Source organism: Jaculus jaculus, chromosome 4, assembly GCF_020740685.1.
Source record: "Jaculus jaculus isolate mJacJac1 chromosome 4, mJacJac1.mat.Y.cur, whole genome shotgun sequence".
NCBI classification, from domain to species: domain Eukaryota; kingdom Metazoa; phylum Chordata; class Mammalia; order Rodentia; family Dipodidae; genus Jaculus; species Jaculus jaculus.
In genome coordinates this window covers 167,660,656-167,688,414 of record NC_059105.1, presented here as the reverse complement: position 1 = coordinate 167,688,414, position 27,759 = coordinate 167,660,656, and the positions used below count along the sequence as shown (strand labels likewise).

Below are 27,759 nucleotides of genomic sequence, written 5' to 3'. Positions count from 1 at the left end.
TCCTTGGCTGCACAGCGCTGCGGTGGCCTTGGGAATTTGCTGTGGCTTCCTAAGATTATGGGACATGCTTCAGCAAGCCAAAAGAGTCACAAACAAAATTTAGGAGAGGGGGAAAAAAAAGTACAAAACCAGCTGATCTTACTGGAGAAGCTCTTGGCATTTTTTCCTACAAATGTCACAATTTTCTTTGATCGCTAAAAATGATCACATCATGTGTATCATTGTTTTCTCAGGGTCGCTAGTGGCATAGTGAGGTCAAATGGACCCAGGAGAAGCAAAATCAGATTGTGGCTCCTGCTTGTTTAAAAACTATCCAGGACAGCATGGGTTAAAAAGTTTCTTCAATAGAATACTGAGGGCATATAGAAACTATATAAAGAAAAAGATAACCACAGTCTTCCTAGATTAGAAAAGTTAAAAAAAATACTTGCTAACAGACTAAGGATAAAAGATAAGGATAAAGCAAGCTGCATTTTAATAAACTTGAATATTAGTTTAGTTGCATAACATTGAGGCATAAGACATATGAAAATATAAATTAAGATAAATTACTAGAATATAAGTAGATGGTAACAAGCATATGTACATATTAAATAATCAAAAGTAAGAGTTTATTGGATTTTTAAATTACAGAAAAATAAAATATAATAAATTAAGTTTTAATTAATGTTAATTATTTTTAAGTAGATATAGAATAACTATTAAGTGTTTCTGTGTATCTCACTCTGTGTATGCAAATATGTGTTTATATATACACCTGCATAAAGATATATGTTTATATACAGATACCTGCACACACACCTGCATTAAATAGTACTGACTGAAACTGAAAGGCAATAAATAAAAACTGGAACTTTGAATTCTTTCAAATTAGGGACTGAAAATATCAGCATTAATTAGGCAGGTTTCTTAATATTTCTTTTTATCACATTAAATTTTCAGGTTCTGTTCAAATGCACAAAAAGAAAAAAATTAGAAAAGCGTGTATCAATACGTGTTTTGTAAAAACTTAATTTGCATTTATTAGAATATTTAGAGCTCAAAATATATGGCTAATAGGGTTTTCTTCAGACCTTTTCAAGACAAGTTTACTTATTAGTCAAGAATATGTGAAATTTCATCTCAGAGGGTGACCTGTTTGGATAGTTATAAAGACCTGAAAAATGAGATTATCTCCATCATAACTATACTAAAACAGATAATGAAAGAGTGTATTCTGGCAAGAATCAATCAAAACTGCAAAGGCTGAGAGAGATATCACAGACCTGAGAGAGGTAACCACATGAGGCAACATCAAACCGAGCTAATGGAGATAAAGCATTCTGGAAAATGGAAAGTGTTAACAGCCACTGGCAAGAAACAGCACACTCCAGCAGTGATGGCAACGACAAAACACAACAGTGAAGAACCACTGGACACATATGTAGACATGTATATGTAATACACACACACCTAGGTAGACATGTATATATAATACACACACATGTAGACATGTACATAGAATACACACACACATGTAGACGTTATATATAATATACACACGCATATGTAGACGCAAAGTCTGACTACTTACTAAGCAAGAACAGAACCTACTTCTTTGTCACTGTCTTTGGAAGCCTGGCTTAAAATAAAAGACTTGCACAAAAGATACATGTGTTCCTTTCCTGGTATTATTACAGGCCCACCTAGATTTAGCTTTCGATTCCAGATGAGATCAGACAAGTTCAGGCTAGCACATCTTTGCTCTGTAAGCACACAGCTACTATCATTTCACTGGCAAATTCTCGTATCCCCAAATTTATGCACAACAGATGCCCTTAAAAATCTGTAAATTTTCTGTTTCAGTCAAATACCTCATTGAGTTAATTTTTTTTTCCTCAATTTACTTTGCTAGAAATAAGCCAGAAAGTTAAGGCAGGCAACCCTTGCAAGCAAGAAAAGTTGAATAGTACTTACCCTAAGTACAATGTGCAAGCTTTAATGGGAAATTTAGTTTTGCTCTATGATATTTAGAAAGGTATCCAGGTCTGAACTAGGCTCCTGCCCTTTCTCTCCTGGAGAACGGAGTAGGCTCACTGAAGCTGCCTCAGAGAAGGGTCATACAAATCAACAGCCTTACCTGTGGCCATTCAAAAGACTGCACTTTGCTGTGTGTTTTAAACTATGAATAAAGTCAGAGACAGCGCATGCTCAGCAGGCAATTTAAAAACATTTATAACACTGTTGTTTCAAAAACAAATTTCCTCAAACAAAGCAAAACTCTCATTTCTTATCCATGCCAAGTTTAAAGTTCTGAGACAAAGCTGTTTTGGAGTTTTCAGTTGGGGGAAAAAAGGTTTAATTTTTTTTTTTTTTTTTTTTTTTTTTTTTTGAGCCGAAGAATAGTTTTCCCTTCCCTTTTGGGTATTCTTAAAGGGGTGGAATAAATTTTCCTCCAGCTTCAACAAAACTCATTTCTGGTTACGATAATGTAAGGTTCAGGAGTGACCAAGACCACGGAGAGCACTCTGAGGCAAAGATGGAAGTTTTATTCGGGGTGGGGGGGGGCACAAGCTGCCAGGACTGACTCTCAAGAGTGGGCGCAGTCAGCTTGGGGTTACAGAGAGTGGGCTGCATAGGCTCTTCAGTTGGGGGAAGGTGAGGAAGGGAAGGAATTTCTTTGTTGGGGCAGTAAATTTCTGTTCTTTACATTAGCCATAGGGTGAGACCAGAAGTGACCTGGTGAGAGATAGGGGGACAGTAAATCTAGACCTGGGGCATCTTAATGGCCGGGCAATTCCTTGAGGAATGTGGATGACCCACTTCCTTATATCTCTCTGTCGCCATCCTGTTGTATTTGGTGACTCCCTTTTGGGAAGCCTATCTTGACCTAACAGATAAGACATTATACATTTCTGGTCTAAAAAAAAAAAAAAAAATTCAGATCAAGCACCCAGAAACTAAAAACTACGGGTTTAAAGAATGTAATGGTCACCTGAACTTTCAAGGCTGTTTTGTCTGTTGCTATACAAAAATATATCCAGATATAAACAGGATTATAATGTTATGCATAAGTAAGAATAATGTATACACATAAACATGTGTATCCAGAAAAGTTCTCCTTTTTCTATGATAACTAAACACTGAACCCTCCAGAGAAATACACCAACACTTTAGGATAAATCTATTGATACATGTCAGTATGGTTTTCTGGTTTTCATAGCAAGCATACACAGGAAGGCAATCACATATTGGCTGGTTAAATTTTGAGATGTACTAATTAAAAATTTGGTAAAATAGGGTTTTGAAGTCATAATTGCAGTAGAGATGCCTGCATCTTTCCTCTTTGGGGGATTTCTCTTTCTCCTCCTTGAATACCCTAAATATCCCATTTTATCATCTACCACCAAACCCTGAACAGCCCACTGATTTTACTGATCTTACTTAAATCTCTTGCTTAATTTTTAAGTTTCTGAATTTCACTACTTTCCAAGGGTACTCAGCAGGCCTCACAAGAGCTCCACAGACATATCGTTAACTATCTCTGATGTTTTAAAACTCAATAGAGGGTGCCAAAAAAAAAAAAAAATCAAGGATTTAAAAAAAGTTTATTAAACTGAAACTATGAGTACAAATTTGAAGAAGTTGCCTTTACTTTTATTTCCCTCTCAACTCAGCACAGGTGTTTCCTAGCTTGCACTGCTGTGCATGCAGATGAGGAGGAGGGTTACCCCGAGGTGAGGGAGGGCGGCATGGGCTGCCCAGCAAGCATTTTGGATCTGCAGCCTCCTGTGTTCAAATGGATGTTTAAAACTGGACCCCCCCCCCCACCAAAAAGCCCATAATGAGGTTTCTTTTTTGGCAAATGATTAAACCACTATACTGAAATAGTTAAAGCTTTGTCCTTAAATAAAGATCAACAGAACAAAAACAAAGATAAAAAATTGCACACACATATGCATGCGTACACACACTTTGACATACACAGATACACAAAAGTAGCTGGTGAGGGGAGAAGGAAATTAAATAAAAGAAAACAAACAGAGTCCTAACAGGCCATTCTCCAAAAAGGAATCTAAATAAAAAGTCATATGATATCTGATAGTGCAGGACACGTCGCCAAGAACCGGAGCGATTGCCTCCTGGAAGAAAGGGCCAGTGTACTCCAGCTCAAAGAGCTTTTCTTTCCTCCTCCTCTATTTTTTTCCCCTTTTCTCCTCGACTGTGAATGTGTGACTCTCAGGTCAGATCCACGAAGAACCCCAGAATGACAGCTATCACCTTTCACCGTACTCTGGCCGTACAGCTAGCTGAGGGGAGCTGCAGGAGTTTGATGATGAAGGGAGCTACTCTGAAGCTTTCAGCAACAGCCTCTTCTCCTGGCTCCTCTGCCCCTCTTACCTGCCCTCCCACCACATCAAAACTGAGGAAGAGACAGACACACAGAACACAAAAATGCAGGTATAACAGCTGCAGTGGCAAAGAAGGAAAAAGAAAAAAAAAAAAGTAAAAAGGGAAAAGGAAAAAGAGAAGACAAAAACAAAAAGAAACAACCCCAAATTCTCTTGCCTTCAATATAAAACTTTTTACAAACCAAGTTTCTTTTATTTTGATGGCTAACTTTCATTTTAGTCTCTTGCTCCTTCAGCACTATTAAAAACATTAAAAATTCTGCAAAAATATACAAGTCTATGGCCAATTCAAGAATTTTCCTCAAGAAAGTATGTAACAAGTGAGCTGCCCTAGACAAATTTGGATTTGCCCAAACTTCCCTTAGTTTTGGTATCTCTCACAGAGTTCAAGTGCGGACACTGGCCACCCAGCACTGGTTTTTTCTTGGAGAGTCATTACTGAGGCAGCACATACATAGGAAGGGCTCCCGAAAAGACGCCTTGTTATCAAGTTACTTCAAACATAAGGCACTCAGACCTCCCAGCCAGGAAGGTTTCCTGATGAGTCTCTGCCCTCTACGTGCTGTGCCCTGCAGAAGCACTGATATGAATGCATCCCATAAACACGGTTAAATGCACAGACCTGTAGTTTTTCTTACAGTTTCCCTTTTCAGGGATAATGAACAGATTATATTTCCTGTGAAAGGGGAAAGAAGGAAGAAAAGAGTTTCTAATTTCTGAAACAACTGTTGTAGCTGTTTTCCACTGAGCTAAATAGTTATGTGCAGTTAGGTACTGTACCTAATGTGTATTTATGTGGTTTTGTGGTGCTTGTAGCTCTTTCCCCTTTGCTTAGTTTAGTGTCCATTATGTACCTTAAAATATTTCCAAATGGTAAAATATAAATGCATTAAGGGAGAACTTATGGAAAGAACATATTTGCTTGGGATCATAATTCAAGGACATTAGATAAAAAAAATAAATGGACAGCATGTGTAAAAGATAAAATTGTTTACTACATTTTGCTCATACAGTTCACATCCTGATTTCTTTTTTCTTTTGTTGGAGCATTAATTTGAAAATGATAGGCATCCTGTAATGTTTACTGTAACACACACAGGCAGAAAATCAAATGGAGAGTACAAAGCTACGTGGCTATCAGAATTATTGAAAAAAATCTCCAGTTAGACTATATTTTGCTTGAACTAATATATCATAGATGGGGTCAGGCGATCTCTCTGGGAGTTCTGTTATTTACATTATAGAAACAAAATAGAAAATACAAGTATCTGCTCCTTTCTACCTGTACTTAATAACTGTAAGTGGCACAAGCGGTACCTTTAAACAGATGGATGCAAAACTTGGGAGATCGAATGAACTTATGGACCCCATTCCCATTGGCATTTTGGGAGCTCAGATTCCATAATTAACTTTTTACCAAAGTGGCAAAAGTAGAGGATGTTTTTGCCACTAAATTATTTGATGGACTCTTGCTTTCTTCTACAAGATTTCAGGTACCCAGGAAAGGTAAAGGCATGATAAAAGAAGATGCATCCTGAACAACTTTTATTGTGAGTAGAAAAGAAATAGTCAAGCGAGCATAGGAACAGTTGGATTTAGAAAGATTAAAAGAGGAGAAAAGAGCAACACATCCAACTTAATTAGTCTTTTTCCTTTTAATTTTTTTCATGTATGTATTGGGGTGATGAGAGAAAAGATAACTAGATTTCTTTTGAATGTCTTTGTGTCTTTATAGAGTGAATGTTCTGTTCCTGTTTTTTTTTTCTTTTTTAGGCAAAAAAACTAATAAAAATAGAAAAACATATATCAGACATTAAGCTCACTCCCCCCCCCCCCTTTCCCTTTGTAAAGAACTCTTTGTTCTCTAGTGAAAATGCTGAAAAATCCCCGGGCAGCTACTCCCTGAAACAAGTGCAAAACACTTAGAGGCTTTTGGGCTGGCTGGGAGCCAGGAACCCTCCCGCTGTCTGGTTAGAAGAGGAAAAAAAGAAGAGAGAGGGAGAGAGGGAAGAGGGATGGTGGGGGGGGAGAGGGAGAGAGGAAGAGGGAGAGAGAGAGAGAGAGAGAGAGAGAGAGAGAGAGAGAGAGAGAGAGAGAGAGAGAGAGAGAGAGAGAGAGAGAGAGAGAGAGAGAGAGAGAGAGAGAGAGAGGAGAGGGGAGAGGGGAGCGAGGAGAGAGGAAAGAGAAATTGGAGCTTCCTTTTAATAGCCATAGGAAGCAGCTTTCTTTTTTCTTTTTTTCTTCTTCTTCTTTTTTTTTTTTTTTTTTCAAAACTGGCGGTCAAGCGTTAAGTAACTCCGGTCTAAATCCACCTGCTAGAAATGAACTTGGGTACCCCCCAGGGGTGCACAAAGACAGGGAAGACAGTAACATACTCCATACTCTTTCCCACCCGTGTACTGCTTCCATTCTTCCTGCTCCCATACACAAATGCCCACAGCTTCTCACGCCGCCCCTCTCACCCCCACCCCAGCAACAAACACAGCAAAATACATGCTCCCTCAGCCTCCTTTAAAAAAAAAGGCTTTTCCATCTCGGTTGCGACACAGTGATAAGGGGTAGCGAACATCTCATACCTGGTGTGAGTGCTAATCAGTCAGGAGTTCTCCTTTTCCCAAGACAGGGAACTGTTTCCTTCCAAATTTATTAGAACCTCCTCCACTGCCTCTTTGAAAAACCTTCTTTGTCACCCTCTCCCAAGTCCCGATACTTCTTTAAAAAAAAAATGGCTTCGGAGCTCCTTCTATTCTTGATATTGATTCTCTCCCCCCACCCCTCCTCCTCTCTCCTGTCTGTGTCTCTTCTGAGTGGTCTATTGATAAGTCCCTGGAGGCACTGGGTCAGCCTGCCCGTAGGAAACCAGACACAATGCACAAATCTCCGAGTGCCATTCTGCCATCAGCAAGCAGACCACGTTTAGGAGGGAGAGAGAGAGAGAGAGAGAGGGAGAGGGAGAGAGAGAGAAAAACAGTAGAGCAAGAGACAGAGAGAGAGAGAGAGAGAGAGAGAGAGAGGAGAGAGAGAGAGAGAGACCAAGCGAGAGAGGGAGAGAGACAGAGAGAGGAGGGAGAGGAGAGAGAGAGGGAGAGAGACAGAAAGAGAGACACGGAAGGAGAGAGAGAGTGTGCGAGAAAAAGACTGATTGGAACAGGAGGGAGGGAGAGAGAGAAAGGGAGAGGGAGAGCGACACTGCCAGTCAGGTTAATCATCCCTACTTTAATTAGCTGTTCGGCTTAGACATAAAACAATTGAATTTGAATGATCTGTCAGCAGGCTCGGCTGAACCAAAGGGGAAAAGCGAATATTACAAAAAGACTGTTGCTGTGTTCTGATAAGCAATACTGCTCGTACTGACAAATCCTCAAAGGGGGAACTATTAAAACTTACAACTAAACAAAAAGTACAAATACAAATGGCACTAGATCGAGGTCTTTTTTTTAAAAAAATGGAGTTTTCTACCCTAGTTTTATGAACTGGGGGTACTGTGTGCAGGTGCCAGCATACTAGGGATTTGTGTGTAATGTGTGAAAGTTTATTAACGATGGTCTAGGAGTGCAGCAGACAGATGCTGCAGGGAACAAGACAGGTACAGTCAGATGCCGAATCTAGATCTTGGAGGGAGATGGATGCTGAAAAAAGAGGCACCATGGTAAGAGCACGGCACAGACAAAGTCAGTGGGCAGACAGGCGGGCAGATTTGAGGTTCCGCATGATCTTGTCTGAAAAGGCAAAAGTTCTGATGCAATAATAGGTGCAAAACAATTCATCCATCCTCCTCTCCTGGTACACTCCAAGGTGCAGTTAAAATGGATTAATCTTTGTGACAAACAGAGCTGGCAAGGCAGACGGTGGCAGACACTGAGGCAATTTGCAGACCCAGAGAATACAGAGCTGGCAGAAGATCCAGAGACCGACCTCTCCACCCCTCATTCAGCAGATAAGGAAACCGAGGCCCAGAGTCTCAAAGCCATAAGTCACAAAGGTGATAACCATGTCACCACCAGAACCCAGGGTTCTAGAAGTCCACCAAGCTGTTTCACATGTCACCTAGCCTCTAGTATTTAAAGACTCTAGCCCAACAGGTATGAAAGTCACCCTTGCCTTCAAAACAGCAAGATTCTTCCATCTGTATAATTAATTCACAAGCCTCCATTTTTTTTTTCAAAACTGTCTAAATCACCAAGTGGAAACAATTTTTGGCCCATTTCGAATGATAAGCCTAAGGGATTTGCGTTCTTAGTTCATTCTCAGAGAAAAGCAGAGAAATATAACATTGTAGAGGTCCCACGCCAGCAAGGTTCAGTTTGTGCCACATTTCCAAGCTAATGTAGGGCAGTGGACTGATCTATAAAGACCTGGCCCAGAGTTTACCGTTTGCTCTAGGACCATCATCTGCTATGTGGCCCTACATAAGATGTGCTTTTCTCTACAAGGCATTTCTTAAAACACAGACACCATGTGGGTGAACAAGATCGAGCCTTTCAGTTTATGATGTGGTTTTAAATCACTGATTAGATTTTTCTACCTGGAAGATTAGCTATGGGCTACTTGTCTGATATGTTTCAACTGAAAACAAACTGCCTAAATAAAGAGGGCCAATTGTGTTATTTGTTCACGAATTTGATCAGATCTTTTTGGGGACACATATGATCACATTCTGTAAGAAGGTCTCTTGACAATATGTAATGGAGGATAGATTTTTTAAGAGAACGAAAGAGGTGCTTATAAAAAGAACAGTGCCATCAGATGTTATTTGAGAAATTAAGTCTCTTGTCCTAAAACAAGAATCGTGCTGTATATAAAAGCAAAAACTGTCAGTCATGCTTCAGTAATGACATTGTTACTTAGGGTGAAAGAAAAACCAAAAAAAATGTCAGGCACCTGGGAACCCACTCAAAGGCAAGGCATCTGAGAGAAGTGATAGCCAAAGTAATTTAGTTTATTTGCACACCGACCTCTTTATCTTTAGGCCTAAAACATACAGCTCATGGTCAGTTTGAGGGTGGGGGAGAGAAAGAAGTGATTTTGACTTAGATTCCCCTGCAAGTCTAAGAGTACCTGATAGCCTGCAAATGCATGCTGGTGAGCTGTTTACGAAGGTCATGAGCTTTGTAACACTGCATAAGTCACAAAGGCTCTGAGGGCCTTAGTTTCTGATGTGTAACAGGTGATGACATTGATCTGAAAAGGTTCTTGTGAGGATGGCATGAGCTAACATATAAAGCACACAAGTAGTCATAGCACGGCAGGTATTAAGGATTAGGGTTAATGTAAGGGTGTAAATGAACAAAAGTACAAACTGTGGATGTGCTAAGTGTGTCCTATTCAAAGTCTGCCGGTTCCAGACATAAAACCAGGCAGTGAAGCAAAGATCTAATACTTTGATAGAAAAAGTTGGAAGCAGAGATTCAGTTAAGGACCCCAAATTTCTAAATTCTAAACTTCCATGATATTAGGTCATCTGAAAGCTGTGATATTTCTTTATTCACAAATATGAGAATACTTCATGGCTCACAATACAAATGAGAGTCAATATATACTACGGAACATTTGATTGGCACTCTGGTGTTTTACAACGTTTATCACACATTTGTGTCACAACAATCCTATGAATTAGTTGCTCTCAAATACCCCCATTTCACGGCAAGAGAAAGTGGGGGTATAGTAAGATGAGAAAACTTGCTGAGAATCGCAGCGGTACAAGCATGGAGCTGAGATTCAATGCAGGCCGTCTGACCCAGCCTGCGCCATCAGGCACAGTGACATCCACACAGGTAGTTGCTAGTTATTAAATGTGTGTTAAATGAATAGTAAGTGGAGAAAAAAAAAAAAACTCACAAGTTTAAAAAATTTCCTGAGCAGCAGTAAGTTTCTGAGTGACTTGAGAAAACCTTGTGCCTGGATCACCTACTGTGTGCTCTGCAGTCTACTCCAGGTGTGGCCCTTGATCAGAAGCCAAGCTGGGTGTGTCCTGGCAGGATGCTGAAAGTGGACTGGATGGAGAGCACTGACCATGGCCACCAGGGCATTTGGGCATCTGATGGCATTTTTATCTGCTTGAGGGTAGTGTTAGCGCATGGGTTAGTAATTGGCTTAATTCCAATTTGGATAATTACATCATGTCTCTTTAATTTGTCCCCTGACTATGCTATCCTTCACATGCTGTCACATATGTGCACTTTTTAAAAAAAGCATAGGAACACACACAAACATATAGCTGTATTTAAAGTTTGCATATTCACTTAGTGTTCTTTTCCCCCTTAAATGATCAGCGCATGGTGGCCATGTAATCAATAGATGAATGTGGGAAACAGTGAAAATCATTACAAAATGACAATTAGTTGAAGTTCAAATTTTTATTTGGCACTGAAATAAACACTTTGTTAAGTCATTTCCTTAGTGACAGGATTCCATGATATATTTACTCCTCATGGGAAGATATTTCAAGAACTGATGGTTGGCTTATGATAAACTAATAAACCAATTTCCTTATACTGTGTAGGTTTTACCATAAAAACACCAATGAAAATTCTGAATTTTTAGAATAAAAAATAAAACTAGGCCCTATGTGGTATAGCAAACTAAAGCTCATGGGTTATAGGATAGTTATTAATCCAGTTATTAGGCCCTGGCTTATTTGGCAGTTCTCTCTCTCTTTTTTTAACCTTCAAGCTTACTAGGAGAATAATTTTTAAATTATAGGAGAAAAAAATAAAGTATCCTAATTTAAAAAGATTTGGAAAGTTGACAGGCAAAGTAGACACTCCCCTCTCCTTTTCCCAAAGAAGGGTTGGTCTGAAAAATCTTGGCTGTGCCTACTTGGTACCACAGGACCCTCCAGAGGCACACGGCTTGATCGCTGCACAAAGGTGTACATACACCCGCGGCGCAGCACGGCTTACTGGGGCCCATGTGCACGAATAAATCACCCGGCAAAAGGTGTATGGGAAGGAGAATAAAGGGTTAATTTATCTACTGTGCATGAGAGTTTCTAGACCTTTGCTTCCTCAGCTTTCAGTTCAGAATTCCATGCATATTCCGTACCCAATAATAAATGCCATAATTCAATGTATGCCAGGATTTGATTTACTTTCAAGTACCTTTTCTGGTTCAGCTCTCAAAACCTTCCTTCCTATAAACTTCCTTCAAATTATTCTCTGTGGCTCTCTATAAATCATTTAAAGTTGATGCTTGTGCAGAGAGATTTGTATCAAACTAGTCCTGTTTCCTTTTGAGAATCAATGATCAAGTTCCATGGTGCCATTATCTGAGAATAGGCCTGAATAAATAAATAAATAAACAGATAGATAGATAGATAGATAGATAGATAGATAGATAGATAGATAGATAGATAGAGCCAGTCATAATAGCAGCTGTCACTCAGTGACTATTCTCATGTTTGTTACTCACGCTTGGAGACTGACCACTGTGATCACAAGTTCACTCCATTTTGCATATTTGCTGCCTGTGTTTTTTTTTTGTTGTTGTTGTTTTGTTTTGTTTTTTTCAAGGTAGGGTCTCACTCTAGCCCTGGCTGACCTGGAATTCACTATGTAGTTTCAGGCTAGCCTCGAACTCATAGTGATTTTCCTACCTCTGCCTCCTGAATGCTGGGATTAAAGGTGTGCGCCACCATGTTGAGCTATTTGATGCAATTTTAGTAAGACACTTAATTCACAGTGGTAGACAATATCCAATAAAAACTGAAGACAACAAATTTTAATTATTTTAGCTGCCAATGCAAAACAATTTTATCTCTGTGCCTCAAATTTCCAATCTGTAAGGTGGGTATTAGTCGAACACTAGTGATTAAAAAGGTTTAAAGGCATATTATTAAGTAGGCTCCTTAAGAATTAGAAGGCAAGCCGGGTGTGGTGGTGCACACTTTTAATTCAAGCACTGGGAAGGCAGAGGTAGGAGGATCGCCATAAGTTTGAGGCTGCCCTGAGACTGCATAGTGAATTCCAGGTCAGCCTGGGCTAGAGTGAGACCCTACCTTGAAAAACCAAAAACATAAAAAATTTAAAAAATTTAAAAAAATTGAGGGCAAAAGTACTTATACTAGATATTTTCATAGCCTCACCATAATTTATTTTTACAGCAAAAAGTTATTGGAAGAACATATTACAAATTCAAAACTTAAGTAAATTTTGAATTCAAAGGAAAAGCAGAGAAAATGTTATCTTTAATATTGGATGTAATTATCAAGCTATCAAGCTCTTGGTATTTATTTATTTATTTATTTATTTATTTATTTATTTATTTATTTAAGAGAGGGAGAGAGGAAGAGAGAGAGGGAATGCTAGGGTATCTAGCTGTTGCAAAGGAACTCCAGAGGCCCACACCTCCTTGTTCATCTTGCTTACATGGGTCCTGGGGAACTGAACCTGGGTCCTTTGACTTTACAGGCAAGCACCTTAACCACTAAGCCATCTCTCCAGCCCAAGCACTTGGTTTTAGAGTGCCATTTAGGAATATCCTTGTACAGGCAAGCACCTTAACCACTAAGCCATCTCTCCAGCCCAAGCACTTGGTTTTAGAGTGCCATTTAGGAATATCCTTGTAAATATAATAGATGAACATGAGGTAGGGTCTCACTCTAGCCCAGGGTGACCTGGAGTCACTATGTAGTCTCAGGGCAGCCTCAAACTCATGGAGATCCTCCTACTTCTGAGTTTTTATCTCTCTCAGTTTACAAAACAACAACAAGAACTGCATATTAGAGATAGTTCCTCTGAGAAGCTTAAGGTCAATCAAGAAGGTGGAACCCCTAAGTTCATGGGTCCTTGCTCTTATGCTTGCCTTATTCATACTTTGAGAGATGGCTTTCCTACTCCAGATTTCCCACTTGGACCTATCGAAATTTTGGTGCTAAGAAAGGGGTAACATCTGCGTAGTCTGATAAATGCACTACAAAGAAATTATGGTAAGTAGAACAGTGAACTCCCAAACTATCCATGTCCTAATTCCCGAAGTCTGGGGATGTTACAAGCTAGGGGGTCTTGCAAAGATTCAACTGACACCAGTAAGATGGGGAGATAATCCTAGACCTCCTGGGTGGGCTCAAAATATAATCACAAGAGTTCTTATAAGACCGAGGCAGAAGGATCAGTGTTAGTTAGAGATACACTTACAGAAATAAGAGGTTGGAGTTATTTGAAGAAGGGGTCATGAGCCAAGGAGTGCAGAAGCTTCCAGAAGATATAAAAGGCAAACAGTTTCAAAAACAAGCCAACCCTATCAAGACCTTGACTTTAGTGCAGTGAAGCTGAGTTCATCCCTCGGCCTTCAGAACTGTGAGAGAATAAACTACATGGTACTGAGGTATCAAGCTTGTGGCAATTTGTTATGAAAGCCATAGGAAATTAATACAGGCACCATCAGCTGCTTTGATCTGGATGTTATCTTCCAACATAACTGAAATATTTCTTAGCTCTTAAAAAAAAACATTCACTTTAGCAGACACATTATTTGTTGGTGCAAACTGCACACACGCTATAAGAACTCTTACTGGCATTCTGAAAAACAATGCCTTGATGGTAAATCAAGGATGTCTTGCCCCCTCCCCCTTTTTTTTTTGGAAGAATGTCTACTCCAGGGTGACACAAAGTTTTCCATCTAAACAATGTTGGCTAAGGGTCCATTGACTGTAGAGGCATTTAATGGCTCTTTCCCATGTCCATTCTTAGAGCAACTCTTCTCTGGTGAGTTGGCAATCGCATTTCCTCAAACAGTATGTTAAAGTACTTCTTTCCATTTTTAAATATCCATTTATTTATTAAACACACACACACACACACACACACACACACACACACACGAGGGGGGGAGAGGGAGGGGGAGAATGGGTATGTCAGGGCCTTCTGCCACTGCATACAAACTCCAGACACACTCGTAGGCACTGGGGAATCGAACCTGGATCATTAGGCTTTGCAGGCAAGTACTTAAACCATTGAGAACTTTCTCCATCCCTTTAACAGTACTTTTAAGAAGAAGGAGACTAGAGGAGCTCAATTCTTGACTGCTGAAAGATACGAACTCCTTCAAAGTCTCCAGACACTTTCTTGCTAACCCTCTCGTGTACATTTTTTCTATGCTTTCCTAATGAGGAGAAACTAGCAGCACAAGACAGCATTTATAAAGCAAACTTCCTTGAGAAAATTCTCTTGCCCTCATGTGGCCCTGCTGGCCAATGGCTGTGCCTCTGTGGGACAGTGCTCCTAAAAGGAGTGAAAGGAGTGCCTTTTGGACCAATGTCCAAAACACTTTTGGCATCAGTGTTGCCTGAGACTTGCTAGAGATGTAAATCCTTGGGCCTTACTACAGACCTTAATCAGATGGTCAGAGGTAAATGTTTGAGTGTCTATATTTAGTAAGTCCTTCAGATGATTGTGGAGTGTACTATCATACAGCAAGTCTGTGAGGCTCAGGAAGGCTAGTAGGAAAAAAATACATGGTGGACTGTGAGTAAGATTATCTGCTAACTTGGGTATAATCGTGGCTCTGACGTCTGCTAGCTATGTGACCTCAGATCATATTCTTAGTCTGTCTCATCTATAAGATGGGAACAAGAGAAATAATAATAAGAGTTCTATTATGCAAAAGGCTAACATGGGCTGAATGAGATCATAAACATGAAAATTCTTTATGCCTCTATATTACTTAGGGACGAAATTTCAGTTTGGAATGAAGGTGCTTTAGGACTAAGTTGTTGAGGACATCTTGATTTTTCATATCAACTGAGACCCCATAATATTAACAGTAAAAAGCTTAAGAATTTTCAAATGTCCAATTCTCTGAGTCACAATGCAGGCTGGATGTTTGTAGACATTTACAGGATGTGCTAGTGAGCGAAGGAACCCTGGGTATTATTAGACTCTAGAACCAAGTGCTGAATTTATTGATTTGAATATTTTTCTGTTCATTAGATGGCAGAATTTAGTGACAATACTGAATTCTGTACAGACAAGGAAAGTCTCTGGCTTGTGGGGCTCAGTACCATAATTCTTTATCAGTCTTCAGGGACACTCCATTTTCATAAAGTGGCCCATGAACACTTTTATTTCAAGCCCAAGTGATTACGCTCACATGGCATTCACTGAAAAAGGGCATCCATCATTGGTAGATGGGCTTGTTCGAATCAGAACGGAGGTACTTTTAGATATAGGAGTCTACTCTTCTTCATAGACTGAAAACAACTACCACAACCAGATTAGATATAACGATGACTTTCATGGAAAATTATGAGGATTTTATTCAGTCTCTGAGTAATAAAAATTCAGTTTCTACCAAGGGTTCTAAGAGGGAAGAATAAATAGCCCACACAAGAGAGCTGACCATATCTTTCCCTTCTTGCATGGGATTTTAGCATGGATCTCCTCTGACCCGAGAGCCCTTCCTTCCTCTAAAGATTAAAGGCCACACTTCACGTTTCAGCATCTCCTCTGTGCCTTACAGGACCGGTTGTGGTGTGACAACGGTTTAGTTTGGCTCCCGTTTCTGCTAAGCCTGTCACAGTGTGTGCATCAGGAGAAACAGCTGCACCTTTTAAGAGCTTCATGTCCTTAAGCAAGTCATCTTTCCTTTTAAACATCACAGACTTTTTTTTTTTTTTAATTTGTAAAATGTGTTTAATATGTGCTTGCCAATCTTCCAAGTTGTTCTGAGAATTAAAGTCTACAATGTATCCAGAATGCCTTGTAAACTAGGATCTTGTTTGCTTGGTGTTATCAATATTTTTGATTATTGACTCTTCAGAAGGAGAGTGCAGGTATGTATAGATACACTAGGAGTGGTAGCTCGCATAATTTTAAACATGTAAGTTGTATATATATCCATGATTTATTCCCAAACATATATTAATATCTTTGTTAGGTTATAACTGAAGGGGTAACTGAGGATGTGATTTCCTTTCAGATCTATCTTTTTGATCACGCTCAGTTTCACATCGAATAGTGCTTTGGATTTTATTATAATTCCATTTTGACCGACTTTGAACAGATTCTCTAAGTAAGAATAGATTTAGTATTACAAAATTAAAGAAAACATGGCATCCAAGGCTAGGGATGAGTAAAAATATCTTCAAAGGCCATTCCTTAGTTGCTTAATACCAAAGATCTATTTAGAAATGTTCAGCAGTAAAACAAGTAGTCCTGAAGAAAAATTTGTAGCAAAGGTAGTGGTTCAACATTTAAAAGAACAAGAACTTGTATTCTGGCACAAAGCAAATGATAATTACTTGAAATGCCCAAACTGCTCAAACAAATCTGTGAGTTGAGTTCAAATGAACAGTTCATATGTTTTAGCTATTTAAGTAGCTTTATGAGCATGTGGCGCTCATACAGTAAGTCCAACAAATAGGAGGGAAATTACACTATATTTTATTGTCAGTCATTAATGCAATTGTGCAAATAATATATCTGAATATCCTGAGCTGTCATTTCAATGTGTGTGTAGTCAATTCTACCTTTTCTTCTGTGTGCTCTTAACCAGGATAAACCCTGACTTACATTTCCCTGAATTTCCCTCTGCCTCCAGTCTAGTGGTTTCTACATAGCATTTGCTTCCAAACTATCTGCTGTTTAATTGGATTCACTTCTTATTGGCTTTTCTTGGGGGCAATTACTGCACATAAAATGTCCATAGATAAATGCATCATTATCACTGAGGTGAAAGTTGCAATTCTTAATTTTTTTTTAAATTATGCATTGGGCCACTTATTTTTCCCATGTGACACTTAACCTGACTAATTATAGAAGTGAATGGAAAACATAGTTCTCTTTTAAAATGCTCACTTTATGTGCAACATTTTTAGGAATTCAGCTAATGTGTCAAGTACAGTCATTCTGCACAATGATGTTGACTGTGAGGCTCTGTGTACTACGGTTGTGACTGGAAAGGTTTAAAGTTAAAGTAGGCTACTCATAAAATTACATAAACATAAATATGCACTATCCCACAGACACACATTTGCACATCTTTAAACTTAAATTAATGCAAAGAAAGATACATTCCTTTGTTCTAGTGGAATACAAATGCTGAAGACTAATAAATGAATAAATAAAACACTAGGTAGCCAAATCAATGTCTGCTCAATTCTGGTCAAGGAGGTGAAGTGAGGTTTCCCTTTGAGTCAGAGAATGTAGTGGATAAAAAGGATGAGAATAGCTGGGGGGATTTCCTGAGGCCATTGCAGACCAGCTCACACACTGTTAAGAGGCTCATTTTCATGAGACTTTTGGTTGCATTTGTCACACTTGCTCTATCTAGGTCCCCTGGAGTATTAAGAGCCACATCACAGCACTACAAGAATAGGGCTGAATGCAAGAAGGTACATTACAAGGTTCTTTTCTTTCAGATCCAAATATCTTGGCGTCTGTAAATATTTTCAAGACTGTACTTTTTCATGTTTATTTTTCCTTCTCCCTGAATCCTCATATATTCCTTCAAATAGGACTAAGTAGAAAAGAATTTTTGTTCCCAATAAAAACCCAAATTCTTGTACTTTAAAAAAAATAGCCAACTATAAACATTTTTATTCATACTAGTGTGTGTGTGTGTGTGTGTGTGTGTGTGTGTGTGTGTGTGTGTGTTAGCACGGCCTTAGCTAGTGTCCCTCACCTTTCACTCTGTTTGAGGGTCTCTCGTGTTTTATGCCAGTGCTAATGCCAGACTAGCTGGCGCCCTACTTTCCAGGATTCTCCTCGCTCTGCCTCTCATCTTGCCATAGGTTCACTAAGGTTACAGAACCCTATGTGACTGTGTCTGGCTTTTTTGTGGGTTCTAATAAAATTTAGTAGTGTTCTGTGGCTTGAGGAATACCATTTGATGATTGACACCAAAAAAAGCTACCAAAATATTTAAGATGGACTTTGGGATATGAGGAAAATTCCAAAAATTAGAAATTGGAGGGATATGCACTAAACAAGCAGTAGATACAGGACGAAAGGTAAAGAACAAGGTTAGGAAAGTGCAAAGTATGTTAGGGACCCATGTGGCCCAATGACAGCAGGAGCTGGACATGCCACGGGTAGAACATGCGTTTGGAAGCACCCAGTCTCCTGCCGGGAGGCACTGGACACTCACAACTTGAGGGAAGAAGAGGTTCAAACAACTGACTAGATGATTTCAAGAATACAGTGTGAGATAAAGTGAGGCAAACTTACATCTTGTGGGTTGGTGAAGGGGTCATGTATGAAAGAATGAGAGGGGTTATGAGATCAATCAGAGAGCCAGGCAATAGCAACTGTGGAGGTAAAGAAGTCTTCAAGAAACAGAGTGACAGGCTAAAGAGATGGCTTAGTGGTTAAGGCACTTGCCTACAAAGCCAAAGGGTACAGGTTTGATTCTCCAAGACCCATGTAAGCCAGATGCACAAGGTGGTGAATGTGTCTGGCGTTTATTTGCAGTGGCAGGAGGCCCTAGTGTGCCTATTCTCTCCTTCTCTCTCTCTCTCTCTCTCTTTCTTGTCTCTCTCTCTCTCTCTCAAATAAAAAATAAAAATATTAAAAAAAATAGAGTGAGCTGGTCAATAAGTTAAAGCACAGAGACACTGGCAATCCCCTGAGGAAGCACATGGTATAAAAGTTGGGTTTTTTCTTATTGAACTCATCTTTGAAAGGGCCCCTCTTACTAATTTGTACCTTTCCATAAACTCAGACAGGCACTAAACTGTAACATAAATAGTTTTCTAGCTAAAAAAATGGTATTATTAACTTTGAAGCAAAGTGTATTGAAGCTTTAAGAGCAGTCAGTAAAATTCAAATTTTATTGTTTCAATTTTATTTAAAAGACAACTGTCTTTCTTGATAGTGCAGGTTAATTATTCCTTGGTGGGAGTGTGAACTTACTAGAATTTTATTCAGTGTATGTGTGTGTGTGTGTTTGTGGATGTGTGTGCCTTTCCTACTTGCAGGCATTGTGCTAAGTGCTGGGTTCAAAAGAATTTCCATAACTGCTTCCATGGCTCTTACCCGTGAGCTTCGTGTCTAACGTTGGCATGAAGTTGATGCCTTTGTTATGATGTATTTTGGTTCTAGCCCCTAAGAGTTTGTGTTAAGTGCATATTTAAGTGTAATTTTTCTGTTCCAAAATGTTTTTTTAAAACATTTGAATAATTTTTGGTGTCATCAAAGGTACTTTAGAAGAAAAAAAACAACTCAAGGCCAACACAGGCATTAGATCTTTTGCTTTGACTTGGTAGCATGTGGCAAGCAAGCATATTTTTCTATGATTTAAAACAACTATGAGGATTTTATTCTTGATTTTTATCCTCTAAAGAATAAAGGTGAAGATGAAAACCAGTTTTAGATGGAGAATTAAAAAACAGCTCCAGGGTAAGTTCCCATTGAGGGTCAAAATGGAGGGAGGAAGGCACATGGGGGAAACCTACAGAATCCCCCTTATTGATATGCATTTTGTATATGCATAAACTTTCTGATACTGCCCCGAGACATCAGTCATTTTCGCCTTTCTCCTATAAAATAGAAATCTTGCATACCTTGTTTAGCAGCCTATGTTCCTTTGGGACGTATTTGAAATCTTCCATAGTATTTGGATCTATCAATACATAGCTATTGATCCATTTCTATTTTTCTTACATTTTGATTTTCATTTTTTTCCCAATGTATTTGAGTATCACTGAACACAGCCTTTGCATTGTTTTGGTTAGTGAAAAGAAATTTTGGAGGACTTTAACACTTAGTACTATAGCCAGGAAAGCAAGGAAACCGAATATGTCTAACACAAGCAAAGAGAGAAATGTCCAACTTCTCCATGACTGAGCCAAGGTGGTAAAAGGCGAAAGTGGGTGTGGCATAAACTGTGGAGTGATGGGAGGCCCCAGGCTTGAACGCAGGGGGCATCTGCTCCTCAGCTCCATGTGCAAGCAGGTCCAACGCTGCCAGGGCTCCAAGTCTTCAAGAGAAGCCAGAAAAATCTGGAATTTTTTTTTTTTAAATTTCTTTGTGCTTAAAAACCTGGCTCTAATTATTTTAAAATATTCTACAGACCAAAAATAAGTCTGAAAAAATTCTATAGGTTATGTAGATGTAGCTCAAAGCCACTGGTTTATAGTTTCCAAATTAAAACAAGGGGAGCATGGCATTTGAGACTCTATTTCCAGGGAAATATGTTATGTGGGGAGCTATTTCTAAACACAGAGTTAAGCAAATAAAGTTTCAGGTGACACTCCTCACAAGGGTCATGACACAGAGAGAACCAACCTCAATGTGGAAGTCTTAGAGGCAGGCAAACAGTGCTCCTGCTTCACACTTATGGAGAATTAAGGCAGAGAGGCTTCTAGCACGTTTGAGCTCAAGGAAACGTGCATTACAGCTATGCTTTTAACGGTGTGCATTGGAGTTGACACCCAACTGCATTCCCCTTCACTTCCCTGGGAGCAAACATTTCCCATCGCTGTCCACCTGCACTACTTCCTTCCTTAAAGAGGAGGTGGTAGTTGGCTATGTTCTGGGTCTGATTCATGAGAAATAAGCCCAAGCCCAACATTTCTGTTCTTAACAGATTTTGGTTTTTCAATCTGTAGAACACAATGTTTCCCTGGGCTCAGTTATAGCATGCCAAGTTTTGGCTGGCCACAGACTTTGACATCTGAGTGAAAAATCTTTCAACAATGGCATTTAAACGGAAGAATCAACAGACCTTTAATTATAACACTGCTCGAAATTCCCCCCTCTCTTATCATGATGTTCAAATTGCCTCAAATCACTAACTGCATGGACAGCATGTTATTTCGTTTGCCATTGGAAATATCATAATTTGGAAACTTGGTGGCTTGAGAATGTGTATTAATTTTTGAAAAATCAGTATTACTTTATTCACCATAAATTAAAGAGGCATATGGAACGAAGGTCAAAATTACTGATTCATTAAGAAGAAGAAACAAAAAATACCCAGCACATAAGAAACAAAAGATACTCAGCACATAATTCCTCAACTTATCTAAAATGCTCAAGATTTGTTTAGATAGAGGTAGGATTTCTACTTGTAAATTGGGCATTAAATACATAGAAATAGGAAGTCTCTTTTTAGTAAGGTTTCACTGAATGCCTCTGTATTTTGCCATAAAGTGTTCGATGATCATTTCTTTTATTAATGACACAGTTTCCTATTATGCTATGTCTCCCTAACTGAATGACAAAAGACACCTCTTTATTGTTAAGGTACACAAGCAATCCTTTGAAAGCTCCCTTTTTCAAAAATCAATGTTGAAAAAAATGTTCTTAAATTTGTAACCAACCTGTCTATTTGTGCATACTTCCTGGAAAAACTGGGGTTAAAAAGTAAATACAGAAAATGTTTACTTCTATGTTCTATACTAGTTAGATAAGTTTTTGTTTGTTTTTAAATTATAGAGCTTGGTTATATGTGGAAAGTGGGCATAATTTCAGTTCCTTTTTAATCTTGAAGAGAAACTTGGCTTTAGATTTCCAGGAAATACATTTATTTAGACCAAACATTATGGCAGACTTCTATATACAATTTCTAATCTTCATAATATGCCTTCAAGATGGGTATCATTAATCTGTTACTGATAAGGAAACTGAAACAGATGAATTGAATAATTTGACCAAGGCAATTATGCTAAAGTCCTTTTGTGCACAGATTTTAAGTGGTAGGGTATGCGTACAAATCTTGCATGACCTCCAAGTCTCTGGTGTCTCCCTTCTCAGGAAAAACACTTCCCTGAAATGTGCACACCCCTTTCCTTTGTAAATCGGCCCTACTTTCTTAATGTGAGTTAGCAGAGAGATCATACTCTTAATTATATTTAGCACTGCCTTGTGACTGTGAAATTCATCTTTGTCCACTATATAGAATTCACATTCTAAGAATAGGCACAAGGGCCACAAGCCTCTAATTTCTTAGAAGAGACATGATTTCAAATCTTGCCTCTTCCTTCCTTCCTCTCTCCCCCGTCCTCCTTTCCTCCTTCCCTCCCTCACTCCATCCCTTCCTCTTTTTGGTAGGATCTCTAATCCAGGCTGGCCCCAAACTTACTATGTAGTAGACAATGATGTTTCACTTTTGATCCTCCTGCCTTCACCTGCAGAGTGCTTGTAACGTATGCATGACCACTGTGCTCAGTTCATGTGATGCTAAAGATCAAACCCAGGACCTTGTGAATGCTGGTTAAGCACTCTATTACAGTCCTCAAATCTTAGCTTCCATTATCCCTAAAAGTAGGCTTGTCTTGTTAAAATTATATTTAAGACTAGGTTCAGAAAATCTGTGGTCTCTGCTTTTATGTACCAGAACATAAAACACTCAAGAATTAGGTCCTCCTGGGTAGGAGCAGAAGAAGGAACCCATATCAAAGCTGCTGAGGGGAGTCAAGATAATAATTAATGATGATAACTGATATGTATTGAACCTATGAGGAAATATTCTGGATTCTGTTTATATGTCATGTGTAATTTTCATAATACTCTCATTTACACATTAGGAAATAGGTGTGGAGATGATAAACAACTGGTTCAAGGTCCTGTGTCTACTAATGGCATGGAAGTCTGTGTTTTATACTTTCTCTGCTTTATTGAACTACCTTTATGGGTATAGCAACAACATTAAAGAGGTAAATCAAGCAGCAGTACGAAGTTTACAAGTAGAAGATGCAGCCAGAGCTTGGGAACTAAGGCAGGAACAGATCAGGAAGTGGGTTTTGGATCGAGTGTGGTTGGAGCAGTTGGGTGTGTGGTGTGTAGGAGCACCCTGCTGTATGTCAGGGACCAGGAGCTGGGAGCGGGGGGGAGGGTTGGGGGAGAAGCAACGTCTGGGCCTGGTGGCTGGACATGGAGCTGCCGGGATGATTTCATGCTCTTCTTCTTCACAAATGTTAATAAGGTTTTGTGAATTGAGGAGCAGGGAATAAAGAAGATCTGTGTCCTACTCAAACATTTCTCTCTTGGCACGTCATTAATTGGTGGAGTGGTATGTGTTGGGGGAAACCATAGTTGAATAACAAGATACTTTTTTAACATACAAATTTTCCTGGGAGTTAGGGTTAACCCTCATTTATACCTTGGGGTAAACTACTTTGATGATGTTTCTAGCCTACTTGATTGAGTATAATTAAAGTCAAGGAATGGCAGTTTGGGGAAAGGAGATGGGTAACTTTGGAGTTGAGGAAGGGTGATGGGGTGACAGCAATGACGGTGAACGACAGCTTTCCCCAGGGGAATGGGAAGGTACCAAACAGAATTCTGTCAAAATGTTGTTAAGGATTAAATAAAGAAAAGGTACTAATTTTGTTAGTCTAGTTCTGCTCTACTTTTTGGTTTAGAGATTTTGTAATAGTCAGGACACAATCAAAACCACTCAGTTGGTGATAATTCTTGCCTTAAAAACTAAGATGAGGGCTGGAGAGACGGCTTAGTGGTTAAGCACTTGCCTGTGTAGCCTAACAACCCCAATTCGAGGCTCAATTCTCCAGAACCCACATTAGCCAGATGTACAAGGGGGCGCATTTGTCTGGAGTTCATTTGTAGTGGCTGGAGGCCCTGGCACACCCATTCTCTCTCTCTATCTGTCTTTCTTTCTGTGTCTCTCACTGTCAAATAAATAAATCAATAAATGAATATCAACAAAAAAAACTAAGCTGAATTCCCTAGTTTGAGTTGCTTCCCAATATATACTCATCGAGCCAGTGGGATGTCAAATTTAACTTGGAAGTTGGTAACTTTCAGATGTTCCAAATCCTAACTCATTGCAGTCGAGGTTAACCCAGCCCAGCCTTTCATGTTCTATGACTTTGTCTTCCCTGGAAAGACAGAAGAAAGAGAATCTAAAGAGTGAAGGAAAATGGAAGCCTCCATCTGCACTTGCTTCTTGGGTGGCCAGTCAAGCAAGTCCTTGTTTCCATGTGGCCACTAGAATGTGCTCTCTGGATGCTGCAGCAACGCTGTCACCATGTGCGCACCGGGAAGTGACGCGGGAAATGTGGGGGTGGGGGTGGGGGCGGGCGGAATCTGAACCACACGCAGACAGGGTTGTATTAAGGAGAAGCCCACTAAGAAAGGGCCCATGTCTTGCCAGGGCCTTGGTAGATTCATTTCCACTCTGGACCTGTACAGGGCCTGCACAGAACCCCTGAAATGCTGATGTATACACCGTGACAGGTACAGTCCATGGATTCTACCGCAGCGCACAGACTCGCTCTCACTGTGGTATTCACAGAGCCCTGGCTGGGGCCAGGAACGAGCATGGGAGGACACAGCTCATTCTCCCCGCACCTTCCCTCTCCAGTTCAGACCAAGGAGGGCTCTAAATTATAGTGCTTTTCAAAGGTACACTCAACATATAGCTCACCCTGTAACTTAAAGGAGAGAGGGGAAATGTTTTGTTATAGCTGAACTGAATTTGACAGTAAATTTGCATTTTGGATATGTTTTCACACATGAGCTGTAGAAAAATGTACATTTTGTCTAAATGTTGACAAAGCTTCAGAGCTAATGTAGGAGATGGAAGGAACCTAGCAGGTTAGGTAGCCTAGGCTGTATGTATATCAGCATCACGTGAAAAGGTTTAAAATATATGAGATCCTTGACCACTTCCTCTAGTTATGCTTAATGTCAGTTTTGGTTACATGAAGACAGTTCTGAGGACCAGAAATCTTAGCAACTTCTTCATTTGTCTCATCAGGAATCTAAGCATGGGAGAGGTAAAGGTACAAATGACTTCTCTATGATCACAGAGGAATATGTGACGAGAAAGACTAGGGGTGGGGTGAAACTGATTCTGTTAGGTATATTCTAAATTACTTTATTATTTTAGAATATCTATGATGTTTAGAGAAAGTAATGTTTCACTCCATTACAAGATTCTTGTGTGGCATTTCATTTGTAAAAACAGCAAGCAAGGAGAAGAAAGATCACAAGAACAAACGAAGAAAGAAACAGACGGAGAGGAAGGGAGGGAGGAAGGAGAGAGGGAAGAAGGAGGAAGGAGAGAAGGAGTAAGGAAGGAAGGAAGAAGGACAGGAGAAAGGAAGTGAAAAGAAGAGAAAGACCTGCAAGCAGCCTCAACTGGCATCAAATCAGGCCACCCACAAATCCTGTAAAGCAGAAGAAGCCCAGTGGGCTTCTCACAGATTCCCACTCAGCCCCACTCAGAGGGCCTGAAATTAAGCTGCTGCTCTCCCTCTCACCCGCTCCTGCTCTGTTGCCCTGCTTCTCTTTATGACTCCACTCTGCTTCAAAATCATGGAGATGTTTTTGGTGCCTTCCTGTCCCTGGCTCCCAAAATGTAATGGATTAATTCTCTTCCGGCATGGGTCATAAATCAGCGTGCTGTCTTTGCCCCGTCCCTCTGCCCCTGCCCTAGTTAGGGCCCATATGGCCTTCTGCTGGGACAGCTGCGGGTCTCCTGTCTTTCCCGGGTCCTCTGGTTTCTCCTGACTCCAATCCAGTGTGCCCACTGTTGCCAGATTAATCTTCTGGAGGCACACAGCTCTGATTATGTTACTCTCCCACTAAAATCTCTCAATAGCTCCCCACTGTCCACTGCATGAAGTCCAAATTCCTCGGCCTGATAATGAAGTCCTTCCGCTCGCTGTCCCCAGCCTACCTCGGGCACTCGCTTTCCCACCACTGGCCTGTGCACACGTGGTGCTCTGGTCAGGCACGACTTCTTCTTGACTCTGCCACGCTCCGCTCGCCGTCTCAGACACGGACGCTCCGCTGATCTCTGGATGTTCAAGTCTTTGCCTCCATCTTGAGGCAAAGGCCTTGGATAGCCCTCCTCTGAACCCCAAGAATGATTTTTATTATTCTGGGCTACATTTACGAAGCATATTACTTGCTATTGTGGGTTGCTGACAAAGCAGCCCCGTGTCTCAGCTCTTCTGCTAGGGGAGGGCAAGCTTTGTGTGCCATTCATGTGTAGGCGCTGGCCAGTGCAGAGCACATTACTGCACTGCTGACGAGCATCGTTGGCTGAAGGCGGGAAGCGCCGACTTGCTACACCGCCTAAGTACAGCTGGTTGTCTTTGGCCAAAGGAGATTAGAAACATCAGGGAAAGCACGCGGCTCTTAGAGGCTTGTTTGCACCAGAAGTAACTTGATAGTGAAGGAGAGATGAAAACTATAAAAAGAAGATATCAGAACTAAAAATACTATACCAGTTCAAGGGTAAACAGGCACAGAAGCAAAATATCTTAATAAGTATTGTGTTTTCTTAAAATTTATTTAGTTATTTGAGAGCGAGGGAGAGAGAGAGACAGAGAGAGAGAGAGAGAGAGAGAGAGAGAGAGAGAGAGAGAGAGAGAGAGAGGGAGGGAGGGAGGGAGGGAGGGAGGGAGGGAGACAGAAAATGGGTGCTCCAGGGCCTCCAGCCACTCTAAAGGAACTGCGGACACAAGAGCCACCTTGTGCATCTGTCTTATGTGGGTCCCGGGTCCCGGGCACTTGAATCTGGGTGCTTTGGTTTTGTAGGCAAAGGCCTTAACTACTAAGCCTTCTCTCCAGCCTAGGAGTTTTTAAGGCCACATACAACAGCAGAGAGATCACAAAATAATGTCCAACTATATATGGCATCATTTTTACAATTCCATGTACCCATTAGCATCAGCAGAAATGTTAATACAATTACAATTCAAGACGAACCTGAGCCATTTAGGAATCTGCATTATGGTAAAGCAAGTTCTAAGGAAACTACACAGGTACATAAATTTAAGATGCTATACATCAAAGCTTAAAGTTGATAAGAAATTTCTCATGATAATAAGGGGAGGCAAAATTAGGCTTCACGAGATATTTTGTACCATAAATCCCATTTCCATAATGAAATCAGGTACATAAGTTCTAGCTGTATCTCATATGAGTTGCGTACAATGGTTCTGGTTTGCTTGTAGTTACCTTAACGTTAGAATTTAGGATTAGATTTCCGCCCCCCCCCCGCTCCCCCCACCACATCAGCTCACAGTAGCTAAAGCTTTCTTGGGTTCACTGCGAGAAATGGGTAGAGTGACGGCAACTTGTGGGGCTGCTGCAGGGATCACATGAGATCACGCGCAGGGAGTGTCTTCGCGTGGCTTGGCACACTCACGGACAGTGCAATAAACGTCACCTTCAAACAGCAAAATGCTGGCTGCATAACTGTGTGTGTTGTGGTTATAAAGAAACATCACATAAATTCAAAAAATATGCCAGAAATAACATAACTTGAGAATGCCTCATCTCTATTTTCAGACTGAACATTTATTCCAAAGACACTGGGAATGGCAAATAATTTGGACCCATTACTACCATTATGAAGCGCAATCACAGTTCCTATTCTTACCGTAGGGCTAAAGAAACTGACACCTAAAGGTGAGCGGACTTGTACCGCCGGACACAGGAACCATCAGGGC

The 27,759-nt window shown here is 40.2% G+C and overlaps 1 protein-coding gene across 9 annotated transcripts in view; it reads right to left on the bottom strand.

Annotated features, from left to right (window-relative positions):
• Positions 1–27,759, bottom strand: part of Zbtb20 (zinc finger and BTB domain containing 20) — a 770,503-nt gene that overhangs the window by 124,263 nt on the left and 618,481 nt on the right. For 2 of the 9 annotated variants that reach the window (XM_004666856.3, XM_004666857.3), the window contains exon 1: positions 6,968–7,096. The exons of 6 other annotated variants lie outside the window; for them this stretch is intronic. The gene's annotated coding sequence lies outside the window, so the exon portion shown is untranslated. Of the gene's footprint in view, positions 1–1,956; positions 2,034–6,967; positions 7,097–27,759 lie in introns of those variants that run through there. One more of the 9 variants, XM_045146708.1, reaches the window with a different exon arrangement.